Genomic DNA, 24,874 nt, shown 5'->3' with positions numbered 1-24,874 from the left:
AGCTTCTTAGGGTGGGGTTTTGCTCTGGCCTTTCTCACCATGTTTTCCTGAACGTAGAACCTTTCCCAGGGACCTCAAGTCAGGCTGGCCAGCCAGAAGCAAGTCTTTCTGGAGGCCACTGGTCATTCTTTGGTTGGTGCCTGCCTCCCCCAGGGCAAGGGTCCAGGAGTATGGCGGACTCTCCTAAACTCTGAAGGCTTATTCTTGTAGCCTCCAGTGCCTTGCAATATATTTTGACCTAATTATTATAAGAATTATAAAGAAAATCATTTTTAGATAATTTATTGATGCATTTCTTGACTGTTTCATTTCCCAAATCCCATTTTCTTGCATTGTTCTCTTTACTTGGAATGGCTTTTCTTCCTTCATTTATCTGAAAGCTACACATCTTTCACTGTTAGCTTTAGTCTCCATCACTCATGAGCTTCTCTTGGAAGTTCCATCTCTTATCAGTTCTCTGTTCCTTAATTACTACAGTACTAACATTCATACACAGGAAGGTATATGGGTAAGGTAATAAGAGAAGGAACATGTTTCAGAGTCAGAAGATCTGGATTTCAATTCCATCTCTGCCACTTACTAGTTTTATGGCTTTGGGCAAGGGATTTAACATCTCTGAGTTTCATATGAAAATGGGAATTATAATATCTACTAGTGTTTACAGGGGACTCATGAGATCACATTTGTAAGGAAGCTTGCACAGCGTATGAGACACTGCAGGGATCCAGTAGTTCATAGGTCTTGTTATTATTACTATTACTACCATGTATTACAATTTAACTGCTCCATGTGTATAAGTTTTTACCTGCTTTAAAAATAACCAAAGACAGAAATAATATTTGACTCTGTTTTTGAATTCCTTTTGGTTCTCAAAATGGTGCAGGTCTTTGGACAAAGGTTTAAAAGGTCCCACTTGAAGATAAAATGTGAAACCCAACAATAAATTAAAGAAGTTCTGCCCCCAGAGTTAGGAGCCAACACAGACACAGACACAAAACACAGGATACCAGCTGCAGCAGCATTTTCCAAATGATGCTCTGTAGAATCCTGTAGATTCTATAAGATGATCTTGGGAAATGCATAAACTGAAAAAAAATCCTTGAGTTGAAATTAGTTTAAGAAACATTGCTACCTACAGCCTCTTCTTAACTAATGACTAATATTAAAGCCTTGCTGTTAAGAAGTCTGTTGAACTTAGTTTAACCAAGTGTTTTCCAAATGGTTTGACTGTGAAACACTTTCTTTTTTTCGCGCTTAACACCTATGCACAGTAGACCTTTGACTGGTGTAAGAACCATTATCGTGACCTTCAGAGATAGCTGTCTGACTGATCTTTGTTCTATTTTCAGCAGCTCTGTGTTCAGCAAAGTACTACTCTAGGCTGTGTTAACCTAGAGAGGGCAGGGGTGTGCCTATGCCTCCATACACTATTCTATACCTTATTTCTTTGTGATATTTTGTTTTGGTGAGTTGCACCTGGCTCAGATGAGGTCATCCCCAGCACACATCTAGACTGCTCCATTAGCAGAACTGTTTCAGCCATGTGTATATAAACACACATATAAAGCTTATATTTAAGCTTGATTTGGAGGAGGGCAATTGAGTTTCACTTACCGTATTGTTCAAGTGGTGAGAATTGGGTTTCTATGCGACTACAGCTTCATCTGGTCAAGAAAATATTGCTGATATTATTAATGCATCTCCTTATTAGGAGAATTTATTCTCTTAATAGGCTTTATTCTCTATCCTTTAGATAAGTAGAATTTGTTTGTGATGTCTGTGCCTGGTCTATCACTCTAAACCTACTCTTGGTATTTGTCAATGTAGGGGTCATTATTACCCAATAAATACCGGAAATATTTTCCCAGGAGTAACCCAATCCTCCATTTTGATTTGGAAGCAGTTTATATCTTTCTGTGCTTTTAAGAAGCTATCATTGTCAAATGTAAAAAAAAACACCGCATTTTAAACTTAGAAATTACATTACAAAATTATGGTCTCAACCAACGGTCATTAAACTAACGTGCCCGATTAATTGTGCTCTCACTAAGTTACTTATCCAAAGTAAGATGTGCTTGATCTCACACCTGATTATGTTAGTTATACTTTTTATCACACTTTCATAATTTAATTAGATATTACATATCCAATGACAAGAGTGAGGAAGATTGTTGTTGAATGCTTTGTATAAAAACTAGTTAAAAAGTAAACTGTCAAAAAAAAACCCTCAAAATTAAGTTGCCAGCTCTTTTTCATGGTTCCTCGGAGGCGATCGGCCGCTTCAGAATGAAGCTGAACATCTCTTTCCCGGCCACTGGCTGCCAGAAACTCATTGAAGTGGACGATGAACGAAAACTTCGTACCTTTTATGAGAAGCGTATGGCCACAGAAGTTGCTGCTGACGCTCTGGGTGAAGAATGGAAGGGTTATGTGGTCCCAATCAGTGGTGGGAATGACAAACAGGGTTTCCCCATGAAGCAGGGTGTCTTGACCCATGGCCGAGTCCGCCTGCTACTGAGTAAGGGGCATTCCTGTTACAGACCAAGGAGGACTGGAGAAAGAAAGCGCAAATCTGTACGGGGTTGCGTTGTGGATGCCAATCTGAGTGTTCTCAATTTGGTCATTGTAAAAGGGAGAAGGATATTCCTGGACTCACTGGGGCCCCAAAGAGCTAGGAGAATCCGCAAACTTTTCAGTCTCTCTAAAGAAGATGATGTCCGCCAGTATGTTGTGAGAAAGCCCCTAAACAAAGAAGGTAAGAAACCTAGGACCAAAACACCCAAGATTCAGCGTCTTGTTACTCCACGTGTTCTGCAACACAAACGTCGGCGAATTGCTCTGAAGAAACAGCGTACTAAGAAAAATAAGGAAGAGGCTGCAGGATATGCTACACTTTTGGCCAAGAGAATGAAGGAGGCCAAAGAAAAACACCAGGAACAGATTGCCAAGAGACGGAGGCTGTCCTCTCTGAGAGCTTCTACTTCTAAGTCTGAGTCCAGTCAAAAATGAGATGTTCTAAGGGTAACAAATAAATAAGATCAGACATCAAAAAAAAAAAAAAAGTTGCCAAAATACTATTGCTGTAAAATTAGGTGTGGGTAAAACAATTATAAAAGTTGGGAGAGGGAGGGTCATAAACATCTGGAGGTGCCTTTAAATTCTTGGTTCACTTAAAAGACATTAAAACTGGACATCATAGATAATGTATTATCAATTATAAAAAAACAACAGAGAACTCCAATCCATGAATCCATATGGTAATGAAAAGTTTGATTCTAAAGCAAATCTTGGTGAATGGATGTGTTCTTATGCTTTTAGTCAAAATAAATTATGTATGGTATACAAGTTTTATTACGTATTGTTTTTTAAAATGACCTTCTGGTTTAACTATCTTTCTTTCTCAGTTAACTGACCAACTTGTTGGTCCAGTCCTGTTATACTGGATAAGAGGCTTCTGTTGTACGAACACTGTGATAAATGAAGCTTCAGATTTCCCCCTGTCATTTCAGCTCTCCTCCCTCACCCAGCTGTAATGTGAACATACTGAAAGCCACAGAACCCTGTGCTCCTTTTAACTGAAGTTGCTGCATCCACCTTTTGGCTCATTTCTGCTCTACAGTCTATATGCAAAGTGTAAAAGATGACAAGTAGGCTTTCCCCTTGCTTCTGGATCTCTCAGCTATTACAGCCATTGCCTTACTCTCTCTGAATTCCTGAAGTCCAGACATTTGCCTGTCTGAATCCCAGAAACCCAGTTTGCCTTTTTTAGCACTTCATTCCCTTCTTTAAACTGGTGACTTGCTTTGGTAGCGGACAGCTCAGATTCTCTCACCTTTGCTTCACCTCCTGACTCATAGGTCTCTCACCTGTCCTGCCTATGCTTTCCATGGCCTCATACGTCTCCGAGTTGAGCTTATGGTTGATGGTCCCTTGTCTTGGTCTTCACCTGGCAGTGTCTTCATCTTCGAGTTTTTAATTTCCTAACTGGATAGTGAAGTGATTTTGCCCTTTTTACTAGGTGTTTCAGCAGAGGCAGAAGGCTGGAACTTAACTGGGATGGCAGCTATTCTTTTCATGTATTGCTCCCAGTTCTGTTCTTTGTTATTTTGAGCTGATAAAGGATAAAGCTGGAGGGACTCATCTCTTGTAATTATGTAGATTGTTCACAGGCATCTATAGTAACTGTCCACCACATGATCTCAAGCTAGCTCTGGATTATTAATTGTATATATCTTGATCATGGTTTTGGCTTTTAGGAGCCAAGGCTAGGAGTTCAATCCAACCGTGGAAGGCTGGTGGATTTTGCCAATAAACAGATAAAGAGGAGCGAGGTGGGGTGGCGGTGGTAGTGGTGGCAGTGAATGGCTGTTCCTTATTGTAAAGATAAACTATATTCTTAGGTCATGGTAGAGAGTAAACTCAATGAAGTTATGAATACAGAGGCTGAAAGGGAATAAGAAAATAACGCTTTTGCTTAGAATACTTTGTAGGACAAATAATACTTTGTTTAGAGTTTAAAGTTTAAAGAAGGAACTAGAGTAGTTTAAAACATTTTTTTAATCATTTAAAAAACTGAAGTATAGTTGATTTACAATGGTGTGTTAGTTTCAGGTGTACAGCAAAGTAATTCAGTTATATATACATACATATATGTGTATATATATATATATATATTCTTTTTCAGAATCTTTTTCTTTATATGTTATTACAAGATATTGAATATAGTTCCCTGTGCTACACAGTAGGTCCTTATTGTTTACCTGTGTTATATATAGTAGTATGTATCTGTTACTCCCAAACTCCTAATTTATCCCTCCTCTCCCTTTCCCCTTTGGTAACCATAAGTTTGTTAAAACATATTTTAGACTTAATATTATTAAAGGAACAGAATGAGAATGAGAACATACATCACCCTGTAGTTATGTTCCTCACACCTCTCTCCCCAAATACCCTTGTGTGATGCTGAATCAGGGCTGTCCAGTGACATAGCAAATAACAATCCACATGAACAAGTACAAAGGTCAATATGACTACACCAATTATTAACCCAGACTGAATCTCCAATCTAACCATTTATTTCCAAATGGACTTGTAGATGTTATTACATGGTTTTATAGCTCATTCAATATTGAGACGTCTACTTCTGTTTGGAATTTATCTGTTAGATTTAGATAGCACATGTGTTGGAAGTATTAATAAATGTGACTCAATCTTAACTAAAAAATAGTCTACAGTGATTCTACTTCTAGTATCTTTCAGTTCTTGATTAGCAAGGCAAAAGCTTAGGGGTATGATTCAGTGATACAGAAGACAAACAGAGTATATTGCATACTATGCAAAAAACCCCAACAAACCAAACAAACCCTAGTATCCTGGGTATAGGTACAGGAATAATTTCCACAATAGAAAAAGACACAGTATCTTTAGGTAAAGTAATACTGGTAGTGTAGGCTTCTCCTACACAGTAGGGTATGATAACTGTCCAGATATCTTTAGCAAAAAGACACCATCGCATGCCATTCAGCCAATAGCTAAAAGCAAAAGATCCAAAAATAATAAAGAATCTTATTGGTACTAGTAGACCATTTGTGACTGTTTCTGCTTGATACAATGAGGGATGATAATTCAAACAAAAGGGCTGTAAATGAATTTGCATGGTGTATACTAGCAGTAACAGTAATTTAAATTACCTTCATTTATGGATACATTGATTGTTAAGATGTGAAGATTTCAAAGCACACGTCAAAGGTTCCTTCATTGACATATGCAAAATGTTGTACATTGTACATTTTCTTCCACTTAATAAGCCATGTTACAAGATCAATTTGGAACCCGCTTGCTGTGCTAAAAATATATGATAAAAACACAGTTCCAGGGCTTCCCTGGTGGCGCAGTGGTTGAGAGTCCGCCTGCCAATGCAGGGGACACGGGTTCGTGCCCCGGTCCGGGAAGATCACACATGCCGCGGAGCGGCTGGGCCCGTGAGCCATGGCCGCTGAGCCTGCGCGTCCGGAGCCTGTGCTACGCAACGGGAGAGGCCACAACAGTGAGAGGCCCGCGTACTGAAAAACAAAACAAAAACAAACAAACAAAAAAAAACACAGTTCCAAAGATCTCAGCAGAATGTAGATTTTTTGACAGAAAAGGTACGATAACGTTGAGGCGTGTCTCGGGGTTCTCATGAGGTCTGCTTCACACTTCCAAACAGAAGCTTCCTGTCCTAAACAGGTGATTGCCTGAAAACACTTTAAGAAGGTCCCTTCCAGGTTATATTAGCATCAGACTATGTGCACTAACTCCTATGAAGTTACGTTTACATAATCATGTATAAGGCAGTGATTCAGCTCTGAGCAAGCACTCTTGATCTTTGTTATATAGCATTTTTAATACAAGGCAGCCATACACCTGTGCCATAGCCTTGCCTCATCTCTGGATGACAATCTGAACCAAGTATCTCCTCTCATTAAACCTCTCTACTCCAACCACTTCATTGTCTCTTCAAGCAATGCCTGTATAACTGATGTACTGAATGAGCCGGGAGCAGGAAACTGAGGCGCTAAAGCAATTTTTTATCTTTGTTTTCAGCCCCTTTAAACTTGGTCTCAGACTTTGTTCTTCCACACTCCTGGAGAAAAAATTCTAGGCAAGTCCTAGATTTTTTTGAGACTCTGAAATAAAGAACAGTATCATTTTGGTGATTAAAATGTCCAGTTGAGTGTAATAGACAAAACTCCAATCCTCACTTGATCGATATGTCCTCTTCTCCCCTAGCCTGGGCCTGATTCACTCTGGGAGCCTGTAAGGGGGTGGGTGGGTGGGGATGTGATTGGCTTCTTTCTCCTCACCACCACTTCCTTTCTTCCATTGTTAGATAAGGTTTCTAACCTGTGTCAGCTTGCACCAAGGGGGAGAGGAAATTAACAAAAGGCATGGTTTAGACATTTTAGGTAAGGTTGTAAGGCTCTAATGTTGCCCTGGTTTCTTCTGGGTGTGATGGAGGCACTTTAGCTAACTCTTTCCCCAGTTGGGGGTGTGTTTTTGTGTGTGATCTACTTTCTAGGGACCTCTGATTATAGTGACATTGTTGTAGTCAATGCCTACTTATATCTCTCTCTCTCTCTCTATATATATATATATCTCCCTAGCTTAACCACGTGATTTTTTGGACTACCCCAAACAAATGATCTCTGTTGGATCCCTTCATCTTTTCAGGCAGAGGGAGATACCTTTTAAAATAAATAAAGGTACCTGACTTCTCCCCCATAGGTCCCTTTGGCCCTGAGACATCTCAGGCATCCTTTCCCCATCATCAGAGGAAGTAAACCTCACTCCCATATACGTTCTCTTGTTCCTTAGTGCCAGATGGGTGGTTCCAGATACAGCCTTGCTCTTAATTTCCTACTGGTAAGAGTCATTCTTCATCCCCCTCAAGTGCCAGGGAACACGAAACGAGTTCTCTCAGTGGTTCTTCCAAAGTCTCTCTCACCTGGCCTAAAATAACGAGGAAAGGTCTCTCTTGCATGCTCTGTGGATGTATGAGATTCTGCGTGGTCCACTGACAGCTCCCCAGAGCACTCTCCCTCCCTGGCATCTCTGACATCATCGCCATTAAGCTGGAGGTGGGTAAGCATTAGTGCCGGTGGAGCTAGGTTCCTACTCTCTTAACTTGCCCTCCTCTTATTGAGTCCGTGACAGACATTGTTTTTACAGACATTTGGAGTGTCTGCCAAAATTCCTCAAAACCAGGAAAAACCAAATTTAACATCTTGTTACATTTGCATTTGATCTTGTAATATGGCTTATTAAGTGGAAGAAATTTTTATGGACAACATTTTGTATATGTCAATGAAGGAATCTTTGAGGGATGCCCAAATCCCAATGTCTTTATTTCTCCCAGTATGAGCAGAAGTGAGGGCAGGGGGACTAACAGAAAGAACCTCAGTGAGTGTGTGACACAAATAAATGTTTAGTTCCCCAAAAAGAGGGAAAATAAAAGATAAGAAGATGCTGAATCCCAGAAATTAATGTCAGACTTACATGCACAAATGGAAAGGGACCAATATAAGAAGCAGGTTAGTATGTTAAAAATCAGCTGAGTCTACCTCAAACGAATAGGGGCACATCAGAGGAAAACAGCACTAGAAATATTTCCTATTGCTACCAAGAAAGATGTGATGGAATTGATGTCCTAGAATCATGGTAAATTCAAGAACTGAGGATTTCAAAATTTTTGAGAAATGCATGTCAGAAAACCTATTGGTTCCCATTGACCCCTTGAAAGCAATGTCTCTAAAAGCATCAGCAGGAGCTTCAGCTCAGGACACTGGCAATTGTCAGACAGGTGTGGGGTTGAGGGAGCAACCTACCCTAAGAGGCAGGTTTCATGGGCCTAAGACATCCAAGAGCTAGAGGCACTGGCAACAGCCACTGGGGCTTAGGGAACGCATGTCTTGAGACAGGAGCAGGAGACAGGACTGTGGAGAAGACAAGGCTGCAACAATGCGGGCTGCTCTGACTTTGAAGTGAGGGAAGCAGTGTCTCTAGTGCCAGCTTCCTAGACAGCGCCCATGCTTAGCACAGCATGCCAGGAAGACAGGGCTTCAAAGGGAAATGGAAATTAAGAGTTTTTAAACATGTGAGATGGGGAAGAAGACAGCTTGAAGTAAGACTTTATGGCTGGGGGTGTCACCACAAGGTCATTTTCTAAATTTTGCAAGAAGACCAGAATGTCTTAAATGCCACTTTATAAAGGAGGAGGTGCTGGTGGGATTCCTGTACCCCTCCTCCTTACCATAGGCCATGCCCACAGGGGCCATCACCAACCTCTTGAGGTGATATTTCTCCTGACCCAGTTTGGGTCACGGGTTCTGGACTTTGGATGCCTGGCAGAGATGCATCATATTCCCTGAGCCTGGAAAGCCTCTTCTAGTGTTTCCTCTGATGACCCTCCTTCCTCCAGATAGCATACAGTCTCTGCTTGGTGGTAACCGCCTCCAATGCTGCTGCAGGAATGCATGCTTTCCAGGAGAAAGTCCAAGTTCTACTGTTGAACATACTCCACTTCTACCAAGGCAGTATTACCAAGGGAGACTCTTGGCTGAAAGTGAGCAGAATGAGACATTTTGGTGGGAATTTGGGACTTTTATTTCTTTGGTCTTTAACTCACAAGGGTCTGTAATTTTGGACTTTAATTTTCATCTAGAAATTTACTCATGGAAAGGTTTGTAGTGTTCCAATGTGAGGCATATTTTATACTGTTGTTTTTCTTGTTATTTAGGTTTATTAAAACCTCCGTTGTGCTATTTGGGCAGCATGGCAGGGTATAATTTACAATGAGAAATAGAATGGGGGGTAATTTTTTAGCTTCAGGTAAAAACATGGTCATGGAGTTAATTTAAAAGCTCCAACCCATTTTAGAGCTCTCTGGGGACAGAAATTGAAAGTGTCATCATCATTCCAAGAAGAATAAACAAAAGAGCGATAGTCGCGGGAAGCAGCCACATGGAGGTGGAGGCAGGGCTGCCCTGATAACCTGCTCTTCTCCTGCTAGGGGTTCGCCTCACCCCTGGTGAGTCAGATTGCTTGAGAGCAAATGGTTAGAAAATATAAGGGAGGGACCAGTTTCTCCCTTTGCCCATGCTCCTCTTGACCCATCAATCAGGGAATATTGGGGAGTAGCTTCTGTCCCCCATTATGTCCCCTTCAGCCACACCTTTCTGAGGAAGAGACTCGATCCTGTTACTGAACCAAACTTGGGTCTGCTTGCCCGATGCACAGCAAAGCCAATCCACTGACACCAAGCTGTGATGAAGGAAAGTATAGCATTTATGAAGAGGCACCCAAAGTGGGGCTAAGCAAGGAGAATGGGCAGCTCATCCACAAAAGACCAAACTCCCTGGTGGCTTTTGGGGAATGGTTTTATAGGCAAGGTGAGGGAGTTTGGGGTCGGTAGAGGCAAATTATTACATTTAGAATGGATAAACAACAAGGTCCTACTGTAGAGCACAGGGAACTATATCCAGTATCCTGTGATAAACCATAATTGAAAAGAATATAAAAAAAGAATGTCTATATGTGTATAACTGAGTCACTTTCCCATATAGCAGAGATTGCCACAACATTGTAAATCAACTACACTTTAATAAAAAATATTAAAAGTTTTAAAGAAAGGCAAGGTGAGGGAGAGAGTTGTGGGGTGTCTGATCAGCTTGTGGAAATTCTTCTGATTGGTTGGTGGGGGGGTAACCTGGGGTACTTCAGGAGTCAACATCATCAACCTTCTGGTTCCAGCTGGTCTGAGATTTACCTGCTGGTGGTCAGATGTGAACTTCTTCCACCTGGTGGGGGTTTTATTATCTGCCAAACAACTCAAGAATACGGCTCAAGATATTATCTATATATAAATAGATAATATCTATGTATTACTGAGGAGGTACTAAAGGTCCTTGACTTTGTTTTATGGCTAAACTATTACAGTATTATTTTGGCTAAAGCTTTTCTTCAAGCAAGAGGTGGGGAACACAGTAGGGGCAGTGTTTCTGTTCCGGAAAGGTCCCACAGGGCCCTGTTTGGTTTCACTCCCTGCTCTTCGAGGGGAACCAGACCCAGGCTCTGCCCCCATGCAGGGAGGGCTGCCCCTTCTCGGGGGTCAGCCTTAGAGTGATGAGATTCATTGTGAGGGTAAACAGGGAAGTCTGATTCAGGCTGCAAGTCAAAGCCATGCTCTTCAATATAATATTACCAACAAAATATGACATTTCGATGCCCGTTTGACCCTCTGTTTATTTCTCATTTTGTCCAGAACCTGTAGGGGTGGGATTATCACTCTCAGAAACCCCAATTCTATTACTAAGCCATTAAAAAGAATGAAATAATGCCATGTGCAGCAACATGGGTGGACCTAGAGATTGTCATACTGAGTGAAGTAAGTCAGACAGAGAAAGACGGATATTATATGATATTGCTCATATGTGGACTCTAAAAGGAAATGATACAAATGAACTTATGTACAAAACAGAAACAGACCCAGACTTAGAGAACGAATTTAGGGTTACCGGGGGGAAGGGATAGTTAGGGAGTTTGGGATTGATATGTACACACTGCTGTATTTAAAATGGTTAACCAGGGACTTCCCTGGTGGTCCAGTGATTAAGATTCCGTGCTCCCAATACAGGGGGCCCGGGTTTGATCCCTGGTGAGGGAACTAGATCCCGCATGCCGCAACTAAGACCCGGTGCAGCCAAAGAAAGAAAGAAAGAAAGAAAGAATTTTAAATAAATAAATAAAATGGATAACCAACAAGGACCTGCTGTATAGCACAGGGAACTCTGCTCAATATTATGTAACAATCTAAATGGGAAAAGAATTTGAAAAAGAATGGATACATGTACATGTATAACTGAATCACTTTGCCGTACACCTGAAACTATCACAACATTGTTAATCAATTATACTCCAATATAAAATAAAAAAGTGAAAAAAAAGAAAAAAAAAGAAACACCAATTCTCCTGACTCTCATCAAAGGATGGAATTTTAAATACAGCCTCCAGGTTGCAGGTGCAGACCTCTGCCCACCTCTTGGTCAGTTGGTCACTCCCAACTCTCAGCCCCTGGTGCTTCTTGGGGGTAGGATGACGTGGAACAGATGGGATGATCTGCAGGAAGAATGTCAAAACAACACTTGGCAATTATGACTTTTTAATATTTCTCCAGGTAAGAAGAGGCTCTGACTCTACATAACCAGTTACGTTTATTGACACAAAAATACAAGGGAAAACGTCTGAGGAAATATAAGAATTTGGTATAAATATCCTCTGAAAGCAAAAACCTCCAGTTGCTTTAAATGTGTGCTTGTTAAAGCATCTTGCTTTTATTCTTCTTGGTGGTCTAGTCACAGGATTTTATTGCTATCTTTCTTTCCAGCCTTTTGCCTTTATTCTGTTTAGGGAATTACTCTTACCTCCACCTTTGGGGACTGATTTTTGCTATTAAAATAAACCATGAACCGTTGACTGGGGAAAATCCTAGACTCACTGCTTGATTCTCACACAGATGCCTAGCATTCTTGTCAAAATTTTCTCTTTTGCCTGAGCTATAAATCCCTTTGTCTGACTAGTTGCCCTGAGTCCTTGGTCTGTTGAGTGCACTGATCTTCAAATACTGCTCTGTCCCTTGGCTTAGTCTGATAACCTACGTTCATGACATAATGTCTGTCTTGAATTTTGTGCTGGAGCATATATGTGTGCCTTTGCCTGGGAACTAAGTTAATAAGATTGGGTGGGTCAGTGGTCCACCTTTCTGTCCTCACAATAAGGATGGTTTTTGTGTGTGTTTATAGGCATGTGGATTTCTCATGGACAAGCTCTCTGAGTACTCTGAAGCCTTGGGTGTTAGCACTTTTGCACTGTCTTTTATTCTAAAGGATTAAGCAACAATTTACAAATATGGAAAAAAGAGAAGAAAAAATTTGACTAAGAAAAAAAAAGGAATAGGATTGGAAAAATAAGATGAAACCAGGGATGAGGTTAGCACACAAAATGCATGCTGAGGCCTGCCACACTGACTACACTTGGGCCACAGATTTGCCTTTGAGTTTTCTAGCAGCCAGTACAGACAGAGAAACATAAAAATACATATTGTTTTGTGCATGTAGTAAAAACTTGTTCAAAAGATGGATGACTATTCTTTTTTATAATTTATTTAAAAAAATTTTTTTAATTATTATTTTTTAAAATAAATTTATTTATTTTTTAAACTTATTTTTGGCTTTGTTGGGTCTTCGTTACTGTGCACGGGCTTTCTCTAGTTGCAGTGAGTAGGGGTTACTCTTCGTTTCAGCGCGCTGGCTTCTCATTGCAGTGGCTTCTCTTGTTGCAGAGCACTGGCTCTAGGCACGCAGGCTTCAGTAGTTGTGGCTCATGGGCCCAGTAGTTGTGGCTCACGGGCTCTAGAGCGCAAGCTCAGTAGTTGTGGTGCATGGGCTTAGCTGCTCCAAGGCATGTGGGATCTTCCTGGACCAGGGCTCGAACCCATGTCCCCTGCACTGGCAGGAGGATCCTTTTTTTTTTTTTTTTTTTTTTTGCGGTACGCGGGCCTCTCACTGTTGTGGCCTCTCCCGTTGCAGAGTACAGGCTCCAGACGCATAGGTTCAGCAGCCATGGCTCATGGGCCCAGCCGCTCCGCGGCATGTGGGATCTTCCCGGACCGGGGCGTGAACCCATGTCCCCTGCATCGGCAGGCGGACTCTCAACCACTGCGCCACCAGGGAAGCCCTGGCAGGAGGATTCTTAACCACTGTGCCACCAGGGAAGCCGTGGATGACTATTCTTGATGTTTATTCCTGTGTGGATGCTTTCTGTGTTTTTGTAAAGATCATTCTGTGAAATTTAATGAACCACATCATCAGTCATGTCCTCTTGGTAAGACAACAGCAAATATTCTGGGATTTTTTCCTCTTGGCGTCATCCCACAATGGACACAGCTGACATGGTTATGAAGCACAGTCCGTTCAGTCAGAGCAGTTCTACAGGGACCAGACAATGTGGTCAATTGTCTGAAACCCTCAGAGTTTCAACTTGATTCAGGACAAATTGAAGTTTACAATTTATATGCTGCTTATGCAAAGTTTAGGGAATTCTTACAGAGTGCTTCTCTCAATGGATGCTCACTGGGAGGCAGTGGGCATGATTTATGGTTACTTTATAAGTTCCTGGAGTGCAGACAGTTCATATTCAGAGTCTTATTCCTTAGATTCTTAGAAACATAAACATTTTCAGGTGAGCTGGAAAGTAGGACTGACATTCTCTTTTCAGATTTAGAGATCCTAATGAGGATCCCATTTCCTAATAGAAGAAGTAATTCACATGCACAGGATAGTAGTTTTGCTTCTCTGAAACACAGTGAAAAATTGTTGATACAAGCAAAATAGTTCTATTCCTTGGAGCCTGACTACAATAATTTTAGCCTTGACATTTTTTGAAGTTGGTGTTGGAAGAACGTCAACTCAACCATAAAAAATAATTCAGGGCTTCCCTGGTGGCGCAGTGGTTGAGAGTCCGCCTGCCGATGCAGGGGACACGGGTTCGTGCCGCGGTCCAGGAAGATCCCACATGCCGCGGAGCGGCTGGGCCCGTGAGCCATGGCCACTGAGCCTGCGCGTCCGGAGCCTGTGCTCCGCAACGGGAGAGGCCACAACAGTGAGAGGCCCGCGTACGGCAAAAAAAAAAAAGCATACTGGGAAAGAAAAAGAATTGTTACATTTTTACTATTTGAAACACAGCTGTTTTTATTTTAGAAAGGCATCAAGTAGAATGTTTTCAGCAGCAAACAACGAACGCCTTATTGCTAAAGACTTAAAAATAAGGAGATTTATTTAACTCCCATAATAAGTGCCTGGGTAGGGCAGACTGCACGGGTCGCTTCAGGTTACCTGTGCCCTCCTTTGAGAAGCCCTTTGCTCCACCCTCTTCTGTGTATTGGTGCCATCTGCAGGCTGGTAGCAGAATTACAAAACAAGTTTCCACAATGCTAAGAGTTCTCAAAGTGAGGTTCCAGACTGGCTTCATGAGAATCATCTGGGAACTCATTAGGAATGAAATTCTCAGGCTTCCTAAATCAAAAATTTGGGAGTGGGGCCCAGCACCCTATGGTTTACAAAACACTCCTGGTGATTCTTGGCTCACTCAACTTTGAGAAACAATGGCTCAGACCAGAAATTCTAAATCCTAGCTGTGCACTGGAATCACCTATGCAACTTTAAAGACACCAGATGCCAGAGCTCTACCCCAGAACTGTTGGAATTGGAGGGAGGGGGTATCAAAAGGGGAGGAAGGAAGTGAGGGACCTAGGCATTGGTACTTCACAAGGTTCCCTGGGCTGAGAAACTCTGGCTTCACCTAACTGTGACCCATCCCCTGGGCTGGGAATAGCCTGGACCCAGACTTCCCTGAACACATGGTGTTGTGGGGAAGGTAGACGTCTGCACAGCATCATGGTCTTGTTGGGAAAATGATGGCTGGTGGGAAGGCTACCAAGTGCACCTTCTCACATGGTCCATAGTTATAATCTCAGCACAAATCCAGATTTGCTCTCCTTCCGTCTCTTAATGTTGTAAAGTATTTTCATATTGTTATATAGTTTTATTTCATTATTATTGCCTTAATGTCTACACAATGAATTGAATCATTTTGAAGCTGAAGTGTATGTAATTTTCACAAACTTAAGCAATGTTCATGAAGACGATGAGGAGCTGGTGTTATATAAGCTTAAAATTACCATAGAAACAGACTCTGCAAAGCTATGCTATCAGAGGCATAGTCGATGTGTGTGTGATGATGTGTCAAACACGAGGAAAACACAGCTTTGGGGGGCTGTGCTGAGTGTTTTTCTACCTTCCCTGATGACAGGACCTGTATGAAAATAATTCCAAGCAAAAAAATGTGCAAAAGGTTTTCTCAGCTGTACTCTGTAATTAGAATACTCGGTCTTTTAGGTATGAGATAGAAATACCATGACTCATGTTGGATAGTTAAATATTTGGGAAGTCACTGCCAGATATTTCCTGATTCTCTCTTGACAAAGATCACATGAAATGGGAAGAAGACCAGTTGACAAATCAAACGATATCTTGTAGGTATGTCAATTAGACACCTATAAGACTTACCTACAAGATAGTGTGCTAAGGGATATGCAAGACAAGGAGGGAGATCCCTGCTCTTGAGGTGCTTCTATTATTGCTGAAAAATGAATCTCTGCATATGAAATGGTAGTTAATTCAAGGAACCAGCCAAATAACTAGTAAGAGACTGTGCATTTATGAAATAGCTACTAACAATGAGATTAATAGGTGTTTAGTGGAAGGCTTTGGATGAGGGTGATGTGGGACACGCTTACAGAGGTTTGATTGCGGCAGGATTCCAAAGGATGGACAGCATTTAGATCGACACAGGGAGGATCGTGGGGCAACATAGTAAGGCAGGGGAAAGGCACAAGCAGGTGTAGCAGCCTTTGAAGGTGAAGGAGAGGTGTGTGACTGGTGGGGGGAGAGGGGAAGGATTTGAAAAGTAAGATAAAGTCCATTCCTATTGTGCTTCTGCTTAAAGCATCTGGATTTTTTGCATGCCAAATATGAGTTGGAGACTTGTAGAAAATGAGGTGGGAGATATAGGTGTGGGCTAGATCACAGAGGTGTTTGTGAGCCATGTTATGGTCTTAAGCTTTCATTTATAAAATGGGACTAATATCTCAAAAGATTTTCATTAGGGTTAAATGAATTAGTACAAGTTCACGGCACATAGTAATGGGTTTGGTAAATGTTTTCTATTATGAGTACTATTAGTATTATTGTCTTATTAGCAAATGGGAGACCCTTAAAGAATATTAAACAGAAGGCACAAATTATCCAATTTGCATTTTAAAAATTTCCCTGGCTGTAGTGTGGAGAATGGACTGATGGCAGAGGAAAGGATAGATGGAATAGGGAAATTAGGAGGAAATTACAATAATCTGGTTGAGAGGTAGGGACCTGGATTAGCCAGTGGAAATGTGTTGGATTGGTATCTGTAGTACTTAACTGGATATTTCTTGAAACTATCAAGCTAAAAATTATTGAGTTCTTAGACCATGTGCCAGACACTGTCTTAGTGAAAGAGTATAATGGTAAATAAGCAAGAGAGGCAAGATTCTTTTCCATTTAGAGCTTAGATTGCAGTAGGGAGGGTAGATAAAACACATGCAAACTAATAGGTAAAAGACCTACCAATTGGGATAAGATTTATAATGGGAACAAACAAACAAGGGACTAAGAAAATAACAAGTCAGTGGTAGAGGTGAGGCTAGATTTCGATGCTTCTTTTAGGAGAGGCTACTCCAAGGTGACTTCGAAGCTGGGAACTAAATAATGAGAAGAAGTTGTCCAGCGAAGAGGGGTCCAGACATTGGCAATGGCACCCACAGGATGGAGCCAGCATGGGAACAAGAAGAGAAGCCGTGTGAGTGGCAGTGAGGGAGGTGTGGGAATGGTGGGGGGAGAGGTGTGTGACTGGTGGGGGGAGAGGTATTCAGGAGCCAAGTTATGCAGAGTCTCCCAAGCCTTGAAAAAGAGTTGACTTGAACTACAATGTTTGAGGTATAAATATGAGACAGACTTAGAGCTTCCGGTGACATTGTGGTGACGTTGGAGAAGAGACTGAGAAGTTTGTGAAATGAAATAATAAACAAATGAGGACACGCTGTGAAAAAGGTATAAACAAAATGTTCCGTTCCTCAAAGGAAGGCGTTGCAGTAAATGTGTCCATTTTAGATGGATAATAAGCCTGGGCATATAGAATTATACTCGCTAATGTAGTCAAACCACTACTGAAGAGATCTCTCTTCTATTTGACTAACACTGTAAAGGGCCTTGAATGTTAAAAGCACTAGTTTAATACCATTTTTTAAACCCATAGTCATAGGTTTTTCTGTTCTTTTTGTATAGGTGAAAATGGTAGATATATCTGTACTAATTTTTAAAATGCCTTTCTGAAATTTCAGCTAATTTTAAGTTGTCTTTTTCTCTTAAAATATCTTTTTAAGATATTTTAAGGGCAGCTATGTCTCATCTTGTCCAAATTTCTACCTCAGGTCAGGATTCTTTCCTACAAAGCCCCCTATTCTGCAAAGAACAGCTCATCTCTGAGCTGGTTCACCACTTACACACCCAGACCAACCTACAGGCAGGCAATACTAATTCCTCTACTTACATGGAAACTTACATTGATATGATACCCGCTTTCTTTGAATTTCACACACTGGCTCTACTTTTACCTTCTGAATTAACAGAGAAGACATCAACATCCTCTTGCTTTAAAATATTTCGTAATGATGGATTGAGTTCCTGTGTATCTTCACAAGTATTTTCCTTTTTGCAGTCAAAATATCTTCTATTTCTTCAAACATTTTTAGAATAAAAAATATCTGTGTCAGATTACCTCATCAATCTGGCCAGCCTCTTCGATCTCATATTTAATGGTCTTCTGATGTTAAAACTTAACACAGTTGTTAAGAGTAACTAGTCTTGCACTGTGGTGCATGAGTAGCTAAAACCCCTAATTTTCATTTGAATTAAGGAAATTTTCTTCTAGCCTGGACTTGTGTCTTAATATTTTTCTGAACAAAAGTTTAGGATTTTACAATTATCTTTATTTAAATTTTTTCTTTTGCTTCTAGGTATCATTTAAGTATTTTGAAAAATCTTTGAATATTTATTCAGCCAGCCATTGAATTAAGTACATTCTAAATTGTGTTCAAAAGATATTAAGCAACCATTATCATGCCATCTTTATTCATTCACTGGAAAAATGATAGAAAGTCATAGAAAAGAACATAGTTCTGGGACAAAACTCTTGTGTCTTTTTAGCAGTTTGACGTTAATCCATTAATTTACACTAATGATGATTAATTGCTTATCAAGTGCAAGGTACTTCAATAATTGCATTGCATACATTATTTAATATAATACAGCAACGCTGTAAAGATTGTATGACAGTATTATTTCATTCTTATCATTGGAAAAAACCCCAAAGCTTGGAAACAAAGTAACTTCTCAGGGTCACCTGAGCTATGGAGCTAAGATTATAACCCAGACAGTCGGAGACTGAGTTCATGCTTTTAATCACTAAATAGTCTTCTGTTTGAGCCAGCTAATTATATTATCATCCAGTATTTCTCATCTTGATCTCAAGAATGCAACTGAGTATTTTGTCCAACAATGGCCTAAAATTCATTTTCAAAATATTTAACTTATTTCTCTCATTTACTAGTATTTTACCTCAATTTAAAAAAAAAAAAGAAAACAAATTACTCTATGTGGAAACATTACAATTTCTTTATTTTAAGGATTTTTCCTTTAATAAGGTGTAAATACATACAGAGTCCATTTGAGTCATTTATTCCTCAATATGAATGAGACTGGCTTTGACTGAAGGAAGAAGATAAAGCATCATCGTTCTTTACCTACGTTCCAATCAGAAACGATGTTGGGACACAAAGTAAACCCAAATCAAGATAGTCAGTATAAATAGAAGTTATTTGGAGGATTCATTAAAGACAAAACCTCACAATATTTGAGAAGCAAACAAAAATAGCACATAAAAAATAAACTTAAATTTGGGGGAATACTGTCAAATAAAAAGAGGAAAGAAATTAAGGCATTCATAATTCCACCATTTAGAGATAATCCCTTTTAGTAGAAACATGTAAATTCTAGACCTTTTTCCATATTTCTCTTTTTCTTTTCTAAATTTGTAAACTTTACTTTTTAGTGAAGTTTTAGGTTCACAGCAAAATGGAGTGGAAAGTACAGAGAGTTCTATACACCCTGCCCCCACCCATGCACAACTTGCCCCGCTATTGATATCTCTCACCAGAGTGGTACATTTTTTATAATCGATAAACCTACATCAACTCATCATAATCACCCAAGGTCCATAGTTTACATTAGGTTCACTCTTGGTGTTGTACATTCTGTGAGGTTGGACAAATATATAGTCACCTGAGTTCACCATTATAGCATCATACAGAATAGTTTCACTGCCCTAAAAATCCCCTGTGCTCTGCGTATTCATCCTTTGCTTCTCCTAACACTGGCAAACACTGATTCTTTTACTGTGTCCATAATTTTGCCTTTTCCAGAAGGTCATACAGTTGGAATCATATAGTATGTGGCCTTTTCAGATTGGCTTCTTTCACCCAGTAATATGCATTTGTTTCCTCTGTGTCTTTTCATGGCTTGATAGCTCATTTCTTTTTAACCCCATAATATTCCATTGTCTGGATGAACCACAGTTTATTTATCCGTTCACCTACTGAAGGACACCTTGGTTTCTTCCAAGTTTTGGCAGCTATGAATAAAAATGCTATAAACATCGTGTGCAGGTTACTGTGTGGAAGAGTTCTCAGTTCATTTGGAAAAATACCAAGGCACAATTTCTGGATCATATGGTAAGAATATATTTAGTTTTGTAATTGAGGAATACATTTTAAGTTCAACTGAGCCCTATCGAGGTTTGAATTGCAAAGTTAGGTTTCTTGAGCGCTCATGATGTCTCATCTCTCTTTCTCTCTTATTTTTGATTTTCCTCTCCAGCCTGACTTCTTCCTGTTCTGTTGCTCTGTTGTAAGTTCGGCTGGTATGTGGTGCAGATCCAGCATGAATCAACACATAACTTTCCTATTCAGTGTACATCGTTCTCTGGTGGTCTCTATTCAAATTTAGGAAGGGGGCAGTCTGATTGGCTCAATCTAGGCTGTTTGATTGGATTGATTGGTTTCCTCCAGCGTGAGTGTTCAGCCAGCTGGGGCCAAAGGGCAAGGCCAAAGCTTTTAGACCTGCTCTTCAGGAGAGGCGCAGAACATAGTGAGGGTGGAGCAACTTTCAAATCAAGGAGTTTCAGCTGGGAGGTTGTGTTAGAGCTATACCATTAGATACTGCTGATCTCAGTTACCTGTTTCTCTGATCTAGTTATTAACAATAGTACTCCCTTGTAATTTCAAAACTATGCTCATTTGAATGGCAAATTATATGTGGACCCTAAGTACAGCCTACTTAGAAGTTTTGACTGGGATTATATGGTTATCAGGTACATGGTAGGGAGGTATTCTAAAAATCTCCTCTCCTGGAGACTTCTCTGTGTGTTTCGTGGAAAGTAAACTGCATGGTATAAGTAAAACAAGAAAAAGAAAAACAAACTAGGCCCCAAGTTATAGTCTGCAGGAGTTGCATTACATTTGTTTCAGACTAAGTAAATATTAGCTCTTAAAAAAAAGAAAACATGAAACATTTCGGAAGTTTTCTGAAGTTGACCATCTTCTGTGATTAACCTACTTTAGTTAAATGCAAATGAACATAGATGTCTTGCTGGTCCAATTTACCCGTCAATTAAAGAGCTCTTATTTTTTGCATCCCTCCAATATTTGAGCAAACCAGACATTTAATGGCAATACTTCTATCACACAAATTCAATAGTTCTTCCTGAAAGGTAATTAACATGTAAATAGTTGGCTTTTGTACTCATTTAACCAAAGAGTGGTTTTTTTTCTTTTTTTTAAATTTTCTTCTCTAGCATGCTTTTCTTTTATCATTTAATGAATCTCAAGCAGTTCTAGCATTAAAATATATTTTTAGCTTTTTAGGATTACTTTAAATTTACTTTCGCTTTAGTTTTGTAATGCTAAGTAAAGAGAGAAAAAAAAAGGAGTGGATTCTATAAACTATATTGGTCCTTGTCACAGGCAACAAACATTTGTCAAGATACGATTATATACCCAAGATGATGATAATCTGCTGTTTTCAAGGATAAATATTCTAATGGTAAATATGAATCCTTTCACAATATTCCCTTATGTTTCTTTTATTACATTCTTTAAATAAGTCATAGAGGATTGTATGTAGGGAATGAAATGAAGATCAAATTAGAACTTGATTATCAGAAGTTTGGGAGATGGTTGTCCAAGTTTAACTCTCTGCACTGGTATTATTTCAAAATCCTCTTAGGAAAAAATGCTGCTCTGAGGATATGAGTATTGTAAACAATAATTTTGACAATCTGCTTGACATCAGCCAAGTGATGAAAGGAATGAAAATGTTCTGAAGTGGAAGGATAAAAAAAGTTATGAAAAAGTGCTAGTTTCCAAGTGTGATGAGCCCTACAGTTAGAATCACCAACTTATCAAATACCATTATAATATCCAATTCAGCATAATGGGGCTTTTTCCGTAGTCTGGTCTACAGTCCACGCAAGCAAGCATTGCTTTTCTTATGTCAATACAGAGGAATTTATTACACTAAAAGCTTATATAATAGAAATGAATGTTGACTGCAAATCTCTGCTGCCCAGTCAGCAGACTACTATTAAATGGAGACATTGTCCTTCTGAAAAGGAGTTGGGTACAGTAACTCCTGGAATACAATGGGTGATATTTTTAATGCATTTGGACATGCTTGATAGATTCCCCACCCCCTTCTTCTTCCAGGGCTGCAGATGCTGGTATCTAAGACAGAGCTCTGTCCTCAGACCCAGCCCCACTGTGGTTGATGGCATTTATGTTTTAGGATAGGCTCAAATTGTATCTCCTGACCAATACCATCATCTTATGATTACCAGCTAACTTCAGGACACCCAACCCTTTTATCACTACTAGGTCTCAATATGACCAGTAAGCAGTCATTCATCAGGAATTACTCTCTAGCTGCTTCACACGTGTATATGTATTGACCACCTTGTCAAGGACCATGTGTTCTAGTAATATGTATTCTTTAAATGTCAGGTACTACAGTGAACAAATGAAATCACTCTTTGATTGTTGAATAAAGAAAGCTAGAGGCCACACAACTTTTAAAATTGTTTCCCCATTTTACTACTTAAATGCAGATACTCAGAGATGGATTTAATATAAAACTAACTAGGCTTAAGCTTTAGGGCCCCTTCCTTGCAGGGCCCCCTTTAAGGCACAGAAGTGGTCTTAGTATGTGTTCACATGGTCACATGATTTTGTAAAATTTGCAGTAGTTGTCATTTTAACCTTAATTAGTTAACACTGTTACCTCCTTCCACATATACTTACCCCTGTCACACTTCCTCTCATAGTGAGTGGTATTAGAGTGGCTGTAGGCATTTTGGGATCTAGCTAAGGGGAATTTGATTTACTTTGGTGTTAGTGGGATGTTTTTACATGGCTTGCAGTCATGTCTGACCCTAGGTTAGTTATTGTCTTGGGGTAGAAACAGCTTCCAGGAATATGCCCCCTGCTCTTTGTAGTGAATTACAAAGGGGCAGCAGGGCTAGAGGTTGTATCATGATGTCCTATAGTGCCCAGCTCTGGATGTATGTTGAGAGTAGAAGAGAAATAAGGTTCAAAATATATAGAATCAAAAGCAAGTATATGAGAGAATCTTCCAAGTATTAGAATTTTTTTTAATCCCTCACCTATTTCTTCCCTTCCCCCACCCCTTCTCCTCAGGCAACCACCTGTTTGTTCTCTACATCTGTAACTCTGTTTCTGTTTTGTTATATCTTTTGCTTTGTTTTTTAGATTCTTCCATATATGAGTGAAAATCATATTGTATTTGTTTTTCTCTTGTCTGACTTATTTCACTTAGGGATATACTTTCTATATCCATCCATGTCATTCCAAATGGCAAGATTTCATTCTTTTTTATGGTTGAGTAATAATATATTCCATTTTGTGTATGTGTATATCATATCTTCTTTATTTTTTCCATTCATCTATTGATGGGCACTTGGGTTGCTTCTGTATCTTTGCTATTGTGAATAAAGTTGCTATGAACATAGAAGGGCATATACTTTTCTAGTTAATGTTTTCATTTTCTTTGGATAAATAACCAGAAATTGAATTGCTGGATCATATAGTGGTCTATTTTTAATTTGGGGGAAATCTCCATACTGTTGTCAATAGTGGATGCACCAATTTACATTCCCACCAACAGGGCACAAGAGTTCCCTTTTCTCCACATCTTTGACAACACTTATTTGTTGTCTTTTTGATAATAGCCATTCTGACAGGTGTGAGATGATAGTTCATTGTGATTTTGATTTACATTTCCCTAATGCTTAGTGATGTCGAACATCTTCTCCTGTGCCTGTTGGCTATTTGTATGTCTTCTTTGGAAAAATGTCTGTTTAGATCCTCTGCCAATTTTTAATCAGGTTTTTTGGTTTTTTGACGTTGAGTTGTGTGAGTTCTTTGTGTATTTGGATATTAGTCCCTTATCATACATATTGTTTGCAAATATCTTCTTCCATTCACTAGGTGCCCTTTCCATTTTGTTGGTAGTTTTCTTCCCTGTCAAAGTTTTTTAGTTTGATATTGTCCCATTTGCTTACTTTTGCTTTCCTTTCCCTTATCTGAGAAGATAGAGCAAAAAATATATTACTAAGCCTGATGTCAAAGACCTTATTGCTTACATTTTCTTTGAGAAGTTTTATGGTTCCAGGTATTACAGTTAAATCTTTAACCCATTTTGAGTTTCTTTTTTTTCAAGGTGTGAGAGAATAGTCCAGTTTGATTCTTTTGCATGTAGCTGTCCAGTTTTCCCAACACCATTTATGAAGAGGCTGTCTTTTCCCATTGTATATTCTTGCCCTCTTTGTTGTAGATTAACTGCCTATATAAGTGTGGCTTCATTTCTGGGCTCTCTCTTCTGTTCCATTGATCTATGTGTCTGTTGTGTGCCAGTACCATACTTTTTTGATTATTGTAGCTTTGTAATATAGTCTGAAGTCAGGGAGTATGATTCCTCCAGCTCTGTTCTTCTTTCTCAAGACTCTTTTAGCCATTCAGAGTCTTTTGTATTTCCATACAAATTTTAGAGTTATTTGTTCTAGTTCTGTGAAAAATGCCATTGGTATTTTAATAGGGATTACATTTACTCTGTGTATTGCCTTGGGTGGTATGGTCATCTTAACAATATTAATTCTTGCAATCCATGAACATGCTATATTTTTCCATCTGTTTGTGTTATATATGAAGAACACATGCACATACACACACAGAACACTAACACCACTACTGCCAACAATAAAAACGTTATTGGAAGTTTGACAGCATTCTCAGTAAGTTTGTGTTACTTTACTGATAGTGAGGTATGAAACAGATGAAATATTTTTCAAACTATTAATAATCAAAAAATATGAAGGCACAAACTGTAGGAGCCATCTCAAGTAAGGGGAAACTGAAGCTTAGGCAGTCAGTTAGACAACTTCCTAAGAAAACAAAAATAAACTATTTAGTGATGCACCCTTCAAATGTATTAAATGTGTAGGATTTGTGTAAAATTTAAACACTCAGAACAAGTAAAAATCTTTTCTACCTTGTTGG

General features: G+C 39.5%; 1 pseudogene; it reads left to right on the top strand.

The window, feature by feature from the left end:
- Positions 1-2,286: 2,286 nt before the first annotated feature.
- On the top strand, positions 2,287-3,015 carry LOC114896093 (annotated as a pseudogene).
- The last annotated feature ends 21,859 nt before the right edge of the window (positions 3,016-24,874 follow it).

This window comes from Monodon monoceros, unplaced genomic scaffold (genome assembly GCF_005190385.1).
Source record: "Monodon monoceros isolate NGI ecotype Baffin Bay Population unplaced genomic scaffold, NGI_Narwhal_1 Super_Scaffold_15, whole genome shotgun sequence".
In the NCBI taxonomy this organism is placed as follows: domain Eukaryota; kingdom Metazoa; phylum Chordata; class Mammalia; order Artiodactyla; family Monodontidae; genus Monodon; species Monodon monoceros.
The sequence above is the reverse complement of the archived record's forward strand: the minus strand, read 5'-3'. Positions and strand labels throughout refer to the sequence as shown.